The sequence below is a fragment of the Balaenoptera borealis genome (assembly GCF_965194805.1).
Source record: "Balaenoptera borealis genome assembly, chromosome: 1".
In the NCBI taxonomy this organism is placed as follows: Eukaryota; Metazoa; Chordata; class Mammalia; order Artiodactyla; family Balaenopteridae; genus Balaenoptera; species Balaenoptera borealis.
In genome coordinates this window covers 3,219,513-3,231,777 of record NC_138860.1, presented here as the reverse complement: position 1 = coordinate 3,231,777, position 12,265 = coordinate 3,219,513, and the positions used below count along the sequence as shown (strand labels likewise).

At 37.9% G+C, this 12,265-nt stretch overlaps 1 long non-coding RNA gene across 4 annotated transcripts in view; it reads right to left on the bottom strand.

Annotated features, from left to right (window-relative positions):
- The window catches only part of LOC309630580, a 107,073-nt gene that overhangs the window by 58,624 nt on the left and 36,184 nt on the right, over positions 1-12,265 (bottom strand). The window lies entirely within an intron of this gene.

Here is a 12,265-nt window from a genome sequence, read left to right as displayed (position 1 = left end):
CTATAAAACACAGACTCTCAACAGTGTAGTAGCCATGCTTTCCACCACCACTAAAAAATGACTGGATGGGTAAAGAAACAGAAAAAATAACCGATACCAGGAAAGGAAAAAGAAAAAATTCAATAGAAACTGACCCATAGATGACAGAGCTGTTGGAAATGGCAGAGAAGAACATTTAAAAAGGCACTGTGAATATATTTAAGTACTTCAGGTGAAATACAGACACATCAAGTGAAGTCAAGTAGTTTCTCAGTAGAGAAATGGAAATTATTATTTTTAAGATACAAATTAAAATTCTACATCTGATGTATTTTAACAACATTGATAAAGAGAGACCAGGCCTTAAATTTCTGTGGTTATTAGTGTGTGAATTTGGAGGCAATGTGAACTGTTACTTAAAGGAAAACGCACCGTGGAGGCTTTTAGCAACTCATTTCTCTGAATAGAACAGAAACTGACTTCTACAGGATGTTTGTTTGAAGGATTCTTTTTTTTTTTTTTACCAGGGCTGGTCTAAAGAACCCTTGTGATTACACTGGACTCACCTATATAATTCAGGCAACTCTCCCTATTTTAAGGCAAAAGAGACAAGCCAGTAATCGGGTGCTAAATGCAGCATAAAATTAAGTCTCCTAAAGAACACACAGAGTGTCTCCTTCTCCAGAGCCTCACCTGGCTCTCCCCCTGTTCCAGCTGGTAACAGTTTATGAGCCCACTGCAGTGTTAATACCTTGTTAAGGTGGTTTCAGCTGTTGGGTCTTTGAGACATCAACATCTGGACTGTTTTACCGTGAACCCTTAATGGGTAGGGTAAATCCTGGGATATGCTGAACCTCCACCTTCTCCCACTGCACGCATGTCTTCCCATGAGGTGGTGTTGCTGGCAGGGAGCGGGAGGAGACAAGATGGTGGAGTAGAAGGACTTGAGCTCACCTCCTCTCATGGAAACACCAAAATCACAACTAACTGCTGAACAACCATCCACAAAAAAGACTGGAACCTACCAAAAAAGATACTCTACATCCGAAGACAAAGGAGAAGTCACAACAAGATGGTAGGAGGGGTACTTTCACAATGTAATCTAATCCCATACCCGCCAGGTAGGTGACCTACAAACTGGAAAATAATTATAGCACAGAGGTTCTCCTACAGGAGTGAAAGTTCTCAGCCCCACATCAGGCCCCTCAGCCTGGGGATCTGGCTTTTGAGCTGGAGACGCCACAACCTTTGGCTTTGAAGGCCAGCAGAGCTTGATTGCAAGAGCTTGACAGGACTGGGGAAAACAGAGACTCCACTCTTGGAGGGCACACAAAAGGTTTCACATGCACTGGGACCCAGGGTGAAGCAAGGCTTCCATAGGTGCCTGGGCCAGACCTACCTGCTGGTCTTGGAGGGTCTCCTGGGGAGGCGGGGTGGCTGTGGCTCACAGTGGGGGCCAGGACACTGGAGACAGAGGCCCCAGGAAATATTCACTGGTGTGATCTCCCAGAGATCACCATTTTGGCACCAAGACCTGACCCCACACAACAGCCTGCAGGCTCCAGTGCTGGGGCACCTCAGGCCAATCAGCAGGGTGGGAACACAGCCCCACCATCAGCAGAAATGCTGCCAAAGTCATTCTGATCTCACAGACTCCTCTAAACACACCTCTTGACATGGCCCTGCCCACCAGAGAGACAAGATACAGCTCCACCTACCAGTGGGAAGGCACCAGTTCCTCCCATCAGGAAGTCTGCACAAGTCTCTGGACCAACCTCACCTACCAGGGGGCAGACACCAGAAGCAAGAGAAACTATGACCCTGCAGACTGCAGAATGGAGACCACAAATACACAATGTTAGACAAAATGAGACAGCAAAGGATTATGTCACAGAAGAAGGAACAAGATAAAACCCCAGAAGAACAACTAAGTGAAGTAGAGATAGGCAATCTACCTGAAAAAGAATTCAGAGTAGTGATAGTAAAGATGATCCAAGATCTCAGAAAAAGAATGGAGGCACAGACAGAAGATACAAGAAATGTTTAACAAAGACCTAGAAGACTTAAAAAACAAACAGAAATGAACAATACAATAATTGAAATGAAAAATACACTAGAAGGTGGACTTCCCTGGTGGCACAGTGGTTAAGAATTTGCCTGTCAATGCAGGGGACACGTGTTTGAGCCCTGGTCCAGGAAGATCCCACATGCCATGGAGCAACTAAGCCCATGCACCACAACTACTGAGCCTGCACGCTGCAACTACTGAAGCCCATGCACCTAGAGCCCGTGCTCCGCAACAAGAGAAGCCACCACAATGAGAAACCCACGCATCGCAACGAAGAGTAGCCCCTGCTCGCTGCAACTAGACAAAGCCCATGCACAGCAATGAAGACCCAACACAGCCAAAAATAAATTAATTAATTTTTAAAATAAGGACAATTATTTTTAAAAAATACACTGGAAGGAATCAATAGCAGAATAAATGAGGCAGAAAAACAAATAAGTGAACTGGAAGACAGATTGGTGGAAGTCACTGCCATGGAACAGAACTTTAAAAAAAAAAAGAATGAAAAGAAATGAGTACAGTCTAAGAGACCTCCGGGATAACACTAAATGCACCAACAATAAATGCAACATTAAATGCATTATAGGGGTCCCAGAGGGAGGAGAGAGAAAGGACCTGAGAAAATATTTGAAGAGATCACAGTGGAAAACTTCCCTAATCTGGGAAAGGAAACCCTCACTCAAGTCCAGGAAGCACAGAGAGTTCCAGGCAGGATAAACCCAAGGAGTAACACACCAAGATACATAGTAATCAAATTGACAAAAATTAAAGACAGAGAGAAAATATTAAAAAGCAACAAGGGAAAAGCAACAAATAACAGACAAGGGAATCCCTATAAGGTTATCAGCTGACTTTTCAGCAGAAATTCTGCAGGCCAGAAGGGAGTGGGATGATATATTTAAAATGATGAAAGGGAGAAAACTACAACCGAGAATACTCTACCCAGCAAGGCTCTCATTCAGATTCAATGGAGAAATCAAAATCTTTATAGACAAGTAAAAGCTAAGAGAATTCAGCACCACCAAACCAGCTTCGAAACAAATGCTAAAGGAACATCTCTAGGCAGAAAATAAAAGGCTACAACTAGAAACAACAAAATTACAAATGGGAAAGCTCACCAGTAAAGGCAAACATACAGTAAAGGTAGGAAATCATCCACACAAATATGATATCAAAACCAGAAATCATGAGAAGAGGAGAGTACAAATGAAGGATATTGGAAATACATTTGAAATTAAGAGACCAGCAACTTAAAACAATCTTGTTTATATATAGACTGCTATATCAAAATCTCATGGCAACTGCAAAGCAAAAATCTACAATAGATACACACACACACACAAAAAAAAACAATCCAAACACAACACTAAAGATAGCCATCAAATCACAAGAGAAGAGAACAAAAGAGGATGGGAAGAAAAAAGACCTACAAAAACAAATCCAAAACAATTAACAAAATGGCAATAAGAAAATATATATCGATAATTACCTTAAATGTAAATGGATTAAATGCTCCAACCAAAAGACTTAGAAAGACTGAATGGATATAAAAACAAGACCTGTATATATGCTGTCAACAAGAGGCCCACTTCAGATGTAGAGACACATACAGACTGAAAGTGAGGGGATGGAAGAAGGTATTCCATGCAAATGGAAATCAAAAGAAAGCTCGAGTAGCAATACTCATATCAGATAAAATAGACTTTAAAATAAGGACTGTTACAAGAGACAGAGAAGGACTCTACATAATGACCAAGGGATCAATCCAAGAAGAAGATATAACAATTGTAAATATATATGCACCCAACATAGGAGCACCTCAATACATAAGGCAAATGCTAACAGCCATAAAAGGAGAAATTGACAGTAACACAGTAAAAGTGGGGACTTGAACACACCACTTACATCAATGGACAGATCATCCAAATAGAACATCAATAAGGAAACACAGGCCTTAAATGACAAATTAGACCAGATGGAGTTAGTTGTTATTTATACAACATTCCATCTGAAAGCAGCAGAATATACATTCTTCTCAGGTACACATGGAACATTCTCCAGTATAAATAACATGCTGGGCCACAGAGCAAGCCTCAGCAAATTTAAGAAAACTGAAATCATATCAAGCATCTTTTCCAACCACAAAGCTATGAGATTAGAAGTCAACTACAAGAAAAAACTGTAAAAAACATAAACACATGGAGGCTAAACGATATGTTACTAAACAACAAATGGATCACTGAAGAAATCAAAGAGGAAATGAAAAAACACCTAGAGACAAATGAAAATGAAAACACAACAGTCCAAAACTTATGGGACGCAGCAAAAGCAGTTCTAAGAAGGAAGTTTATAGCAATACAGTCTTACCTCATAAAACAAGAAAAATCTCAAATACAACCTAACCTTACACCTAAAGCAACTGGAGGAAGAAGAACAAACAAAACCCAAAGTTGGTAGAAGGAAAGAGTCATAAAGATCAGAACAGAAATAAATGAAACAGAGATGAAGAAAACAATAGCAAAGATCAATGAAACTAAAAGGTAAACAAAATTGATAAACCTTTAGCCAGACTCACCAAGAAAAAAGGGAAAGGGCTCAAATCAATAAAATTAGAAATGAAAAAGGAGAAGTTACAACGGACACCACAGAAATACAAAGGATCATAAGAGAAAACTACTAGCAACTTTATGCCAATAAAATGGACAACCTGCTGTAGAGCACAGGGAGCTCAGCTCAGTGCTCTGTGATGACCTAGATAGGTGTGATTGGTGGGGGGGGGGGGGTGGGCAGTGGGAGGGAGGTCCAAGAGGGAGGCAATACATATATACATATAGCTGATTCACTTTGTTGTATAGCAGAAATGAACACAACATTGTAAAGCAAATATAGCCCAATAAAAAAAAAATTTTTTAATGGACAACCTAGAAGAAATGGATAAATTCTTAGAAAGGTACAATGTTTCAAGACTGAACCAGGAAGAAATAAAAAATAAGAACAGATCAATCATAAGTACCAAAACTGAAACTGTGATTAAAAAACTCCCAACAAACAAAAGTCCAGGACCAGATGGCTTCACAGGCAAATTCTATAAAACATTTAGAGAAGAGTTAATACCTAGCCTTCTGAAACTATTTTAAAAAATTGCAGAGGAAGGAATACTCTCAAACTCATTCTATGAGGCCACCATCAACCTCATACCAAAACCAGACAAAGATATCACAAAAAAAGAAAATTACAGGCCACTATAAATGATGAACAAAGACACAAAAATCCTCAACAAAATACTAGCAAACTAAATCCAACAATATCTTAAAAGGATCATACACCATGATCAAGTGGGATTTATCCCAGGGATGCAAGGATTTTTCAATATCTGCAAATCAATCAGTGTGATACACCACATTAACAAATTGAAGAATAAAAACCATAAGATCATCTCAATAGATGCAGAAAAAGCTTTTGACAAATCCAACACCCATTTATGATAAAAACTCTCCAGAATGTGGGCTTAGAGGGTATATACCTCAACATAAAAAAGGCCATACATGACAAACACAAGCCAACACCATACTTAACAGTGAAAAGCAGAAGGCATTCTTTCTAAGATAAGGAACAAAAGAAGGATATCCACTCTTGTCACTTTTATTCAACACAGTTTTGAAAGTCCTAGCCACTGCAATCAAAGAAGAAAAAGAAATAAAAGAATCCAAATTGGAAAAGAAGTAAAACTGTCACTGTTTGCAGATGACATGATACAATACATAGAAAATCCTAAAGATGCTACCAGAAAACTACTAGACCTCATCAATGAATTTGGTAAAGTTGCAGGATACAAAATTAATATACAAAAATTTTTGCATTTCTATACACTAACAATGAAAGATCAGGAAGGGAAATTAAGGAAACAAGCCCATTTACCATAACATAAAAAAGACTAAAATATCTAGGAATAAACCTACCTAAGGAAACAAAAGACTTGCACTCCAAAAACTATAAGACGCTGATGAAAGAAATTGAAAATGACACAAACAGATGGAAAGATATACCATGTTCTTGGATTGGGAGAATCAACATTGTCAAAATGACTATACTATGTAAGGCAATCTACGATTCACCACAATCCCTTTCAAATTACCAATGCCATTTTTCACAGAACTAGAACAAAAAAATTTTAATTTGTATGAAAACACAAAAAACCCCAAATAGATAAAGCAATCCTGAGAAAGAAAAATGGAGCTGGAGGAATCAGGCTCCCTGACTTCAAACTATACTACAAAGCTACAGTAATCAAAACATTATGGTACTGGCACAAGGACAGAAATATAGGTCAATGGAACAGGATAGAAATCCCAGAAATAAACCCACGTACCTATGGTCAATTAATCTATAACAAAGGAGGCAAGAATATACAATGGAGAAAAGGCCATCTCTTCTATAAGTTGTACAGGGAAAAATGAACAGTTACATGTAAAAGAATGAAATTAGAGCATTCTTTAATACCATACACAAAAATAAACTCAAAATGAATTAAAGACCTAAATGTAAGACTGGATACTATAAAACTCCTAGAGGAAAACATAGGCAGAACATTCTTTGACATAAATCGCAGCAATACTTTTTTGGTTCTATCTCTTAGAGTAATGGAAATAAAAACAAAATAAACTAACGGTACCTATTAAACTTAAAAGCTTTTGCCCAGCAAAGGAAATCATAAATGAAACAAAAAGACAATGCACAGAATGGGAAAAAATATTTGCAAACAAAGCACCTGACAAGAGATTAATCTCCAAAATATACAAAGAGCTCATTCAGCTCATTATCAAAAAAAACCACAAAAAAACCAATCAAAAAATGGGCATAAGATCTAAATAGACATTTCTCCAAAGAAGACATACAGATGGACAAAAAGGACATGAAAATATACTCAGCATAGTTAATTATTAGAGAAATGCAAATCAAAACTACAATGAGGTATCACCTCACACCAGTCAGAAAGGCCATCATCAAAAAGTCTACAAACAATAAATGCTGGAGAGGGTACTGAGAAAAGGGAGACCTCCCATACTGTTGGTGGGAATGTAAATTGGTGCAGTCACTATGGAGAACAGTATGGAGGTTCCTTAAAAAACTAAAAATAGATCATAATCCAGCAATCCTACTCCTGGGCATATACCCGGAGAAAACCATAATTCAGAAAGATACACGCACCCCAATGTTCATTGCAGCACTATTTACAATAGCCAGGACATGGAAGCAACCTAAATGTCCAGCAATAGAGGAATGGCTAAAGAAGATGTGGTACATATATACAATGGAATATTAGCCACAAGAAGGAATAAAATAATGCCATTTGCAGCAACATGGATGGATCTAGAGATTATCATACTAAGTGAAGTAAATCAGACAGAGAAAGACAAGTATCATATAATATTATATATGTGGAATCTAAAAAAAAAGATACAAATGAACTTGTTTACAAAACAGAAACAGACTCTCAGACTTCAAACTTATGGTTACCCAAGGGGAAAGGTGGGAGGAGGGAGAAATTAGGAGTTTGGGATTAACATATACACACTACTATATATAAAATAGGTAACCAACAAGGACCTCCTATATAGCACAGGGAACTCTACTCAATATTCTGTAATAACCTATATGGGAAAATAATCTGAAAAAGAATATGGATATATGTATATATATAACTGAATCACTTTGCTGTACACCTGAAACTAACACAACATTGTAAATCAACTGTACTCCAATATAAAATAAAAATTAAACTAAAAAAATAAAAATAAAATTCTCCATCTGGAAAAACAACTGATAGGAAAAATGGCGAAACAGGAACACGTGAAGGATAAATGAGAAAACAATGAGGTAGTTACTTAGAAGACATAGTGGGTGGTGGGAAACAGGTGGGAATATAGGAAAGGGAGTAGAGCTTCTAGATATATAGGAATGGATGCTTAATAAAATTCTACATATTCTAAAAAAGTATTGAAAGGGGAAAATAACTAAAACTAAATGGAAACAGAAACCATTAAATTCAACTGAACTGCATTTACATTGAGTAAGCTAATCACACTTAAGAAAATAATTCCTAAGATTGCGTTTATATTAAATCCTAGAACAGGTAATAAAGATGAAAGAAATCAGAAGGGTGGCTGCCTGCAAAAAGGGGGGTGGGAGCGGAGTGGGGGGGTTTGCAGAGTTTGCCTGGGAAGAGGTTGGAGGAAACTTTCTGGGGAGATGAAAATATATTGAATCTTGATACAGGATGTGGATTACACAGGTGCCTACAGTTGTTCAAATTCCTTCAACTGTAACACCACATTTCAACAGTGTGTAAATTATACCTCAATTTTTAAAAATAAGAGGACAGATAATGGCCTGGCTTTATAATTGCAATGTAATAATAATCAGCTTTTTCACATCATCACCAAGGAAGCTCTTCTCAGTCTCAGCCCATGAATGTATATAAAAGACACAGTTAGCAAACTTGCAGTCTTTTCCTCCTCAATGAGTGTGAAATTGCTTGAAAGTATTCTTTTCACTTTCGCCACTTCCTTACACCTGCTAAAAATTTCCGCCATGGCCAGCTCCTCCCTCGTCATTCTAGAGTAAATGATGAGCTAAAGGAACAGGAATAAGGTCTGTCTGACCTGCTGTTAGCTGTAAAGAGAAACATGAGCCATCTACCTTGAGTCTTAAGCCACATTTTTTTTCTTAGTGTGAATACTATTATGTGGTATATGCAAGTCCCATACAATGCAATTTACACAGCCGGGTTGCTCTCACTGACAAAATGCCTTTTAAAACAATGATCTATCTCTGCTGGAAGTTTCACATACCCTAAGAGAGCGGAGGGAATGAAGAGGAAAGTCATTTCTTCTGAAAAAAACTTCTGCAAGGAAACTCGCATGATAAAAATCTAGCAGATCGCATGTCGAATTATCTCTTACTACTGGCAGTTAAAAACTACTTTGCCCAGGAATGGCATTCTGCAAAACAAACGACTACCTTTATCACATTGTCCAGTCTGTTGTTCTCTATGTGCAATAACTCCTTAAATAAAAGTCCAGGACTCTTCCCTAAAGATGATTTCAACTTTATAACATGCATTGTATTTCCTAAATCATCTGGACTCCACTACCTTAATTATAACAAAACAGTCACCTTTATAACAAAACATTTTGTGCTTAAAATTTCCTATTGACGCAGTCAATTCTTTCACATAATTTTATGGTAATAAATGAAACTTTGCTGGGAGTCAAAATAAAAACAAAAAATTTTAAATTCATTCTACTTGTCAATTATCAATACTTGAGTCTTACAACAATACCACAGTTTCAACACTTTTACACCATCACATGTAATAGTTCATATCAGAATAAGCAGATGAGAACTTTCCCAGAGTACCTCTCAAGCAGATAAGTGAATATCCAAAAAGAAATTACAGGTAAAAAAATAATAACAAGCATTACAATTATGTACAGATATTTATATATTTTCAAGCTTTTACTATCATGTCAGTGTATTTCAATCCTTTCCAACAAACTAAATAAAACTAAATTTTGATATGTGGTCTTTTCTTCACTTCAAGCTACTGTACATTCTTTCAAAGCTCTATAAAGGGAGAATTCTTCATTTCCAGAAGCTTCCCATTCCTATCATTTTACTACTATCTAGTGTTAAAACTCTGTACTTAGGACAATGGTTTCTCAAATGTGATTTTTTTTTTTTCCATATAAATAATATTCTGAAGGGGGAAAAAGAAAACATGGCGGTAAACAGCACCGCTGGCTTATATCCACTAGATGTCAGTCATGCTGTTAACATCAATTTACATTCTTAATCCTGAACGACACAGACAGAAATTCTATTAAATCTATCCCTGATTCAGTATGAATATACCACAGAGGCACCTAGGATTTGACACGATGTGAACTAAGCCTTGTGCCTAGAAAAACTACGGTTCTGCCATCAATGAGATACAGGCTTTTGCTAACTGCCATTGTTAGTTGAGGACAGTTGGGTTGGGGGCACTTGTGACAGTAATCAGTTTATGAGAAAGAGTGATGTGCTAATAATTTCAGAGAGAAATGTTTTCAAAGACTTAGCATGTGGAAACAGGGACGCAAAAAGCCGATCATTTCTTATATACATAAGAAATTCAGAATATTTAGAATAGTTCATAGAACAGGCTTCCTTCCCCCTCAAAAATGCTGACTGTATTGAAAATAAAACGTTTCCTGGGAAACTGATTTAAGAAGATAAAACATCCTTGATTGTTGCCACCAAAATCACAAATTAGTTCTGTTCTTAAAGATACCTGAATTCCTCTTCCCAGTAAAATAGTGTGAGTGAGGTTTGTAAGAAAAATTCTTAAGCATTCTCACAGAAAAGAACCATATAAGGCACTTACTGTCTCTGGGAAGGCAGTAAAATGACTGTTTACCCAATTCTCGGATCATCCCAGGCCAGTTCAACACATTAATCGTCACCGTGGACTTTGCAATCTCACCATAATACCAAACATTCCACACCATCCCCTAAATAAATGTGGGAGGTGACATTAAAAGAAGACACATAAAAGTCTTTGGGAAAGTCCTGATATCATCGACAGTAAAATTAAGAGACTGAATTAGGTAGTCTCGCATTTTCTTCTAGCCCTACCATTTTGTGCTTCTATGATGCAAACATGCTCTTTTCCTCAAAATAATCATCTTTTCTGAGGACTAGCTGTAACATGTTAATTGTTCCTGAAGATAGAAAAATATAAATATATGTTGTCAATTACGTTAACTCAGTGAGATCCCTGATCCCTGGCTTTTGTGATCGCAAAGTTTATGGTTCTTCCCCCCACCCCACATCCAATGCAAGTCAAGGATTTCTTCCCCAGAATTCTCTTCATGTTGCCTCGACTCCCATTTCTCACCCCCTAACCACCCTTCTTACACACCCCACACGACACAGGATCCTCTCTGAAGAAATATTAGTTTGCAGATTTAGGGAGATCCTACCCCATCTAAATTGTGCTGCAGGTAAATTCCCAGTGAGGACCTATTGTATTGTAGTATGTTTTCTACGTGTTGGAAGCAGCATCGGATGCCTTCGGTATAGCACTGCTTTCATCATGACATCGCCAACACCTGATTTCATAACTGAGCATGAAATAAGCACGCCAGCTGAGTGTCACATATGCTGGGAGGAACAAGAAGTGGAACTTGGAATTCTAAGATGAGTAGATCCAACACACGCCCTTGGTCTGGGTATCACCCCATTTCTGGGCACACCGTTAATGAGGTCGTGTATTCATTCAGTTTTTCAACAAATATGTCGGCCCGCTCTATGCCAGGTGTTGTGCTAAGCATTGAAGAGGGAGCTGTGAAACGGGCAGGTGCAGTCTGTTCTCAAAGAATTTAAAGTCTAGTAGAGGATAGTGATGAATTAAATCACATAAGGTTCTAATGAGAAATACAGTCGTTGGAAGAGTTACTACAGTTACAATACTGCAAATTCTATGGTTACCAGTATAAATGTAGCATAATCCTGCACAGAACAGAAATGTAGACGCTCCCAAGTAATGTGCCCTAAATTGCAGGATGATTCTAATATAGATTCCAGAACTATAGTTCTGGTGAGTCTAGGGTTCATGGACCTGGCACTTCTAGAGCATTCCATCGTTTCAGTCACTCCTTGTGAATTCTGGGGGCCTGGATGAACCTAAGGAAAAAAACTGCTCAGGGGACAGATTCTAGCCCACTGTTTTCATTATTAATTTAATTTGTATTTCCTCAAAAACCTTATCAAAGGATGTTACCAACTGCCAGAGAGAGAGAGAGAGAGAGAACTGAGATGAAAAGCCATCCCTCTTTCCTTTATACTTTTGATGTTAGACTCCCTAGAAAAGACTCTAAGGAGAAACCCTGGAAGACCTCAAAACCAATACTGCTGTCACTTTGCACAACTTATAGGGGAGAAAAGTAGCTAATAGACTGTCAGAAGAGAGAGGTTTATTAAACCAAGCAATTAGCCCTTTAAAGGGATGTGGTGAGACTCAATGAAGTCAAGCACACAAGGTGATTTAAGCTTTTTGAAAGGAAGGACGGAGCATTCAGGGCTGTAGGAATAAAGGCTCAAAGATTTAATGAACATCTGTCTAGCACTTTCCACTTAGTAAGTGGCTTTCACTTATTTTATTACCTTCTCACAGTC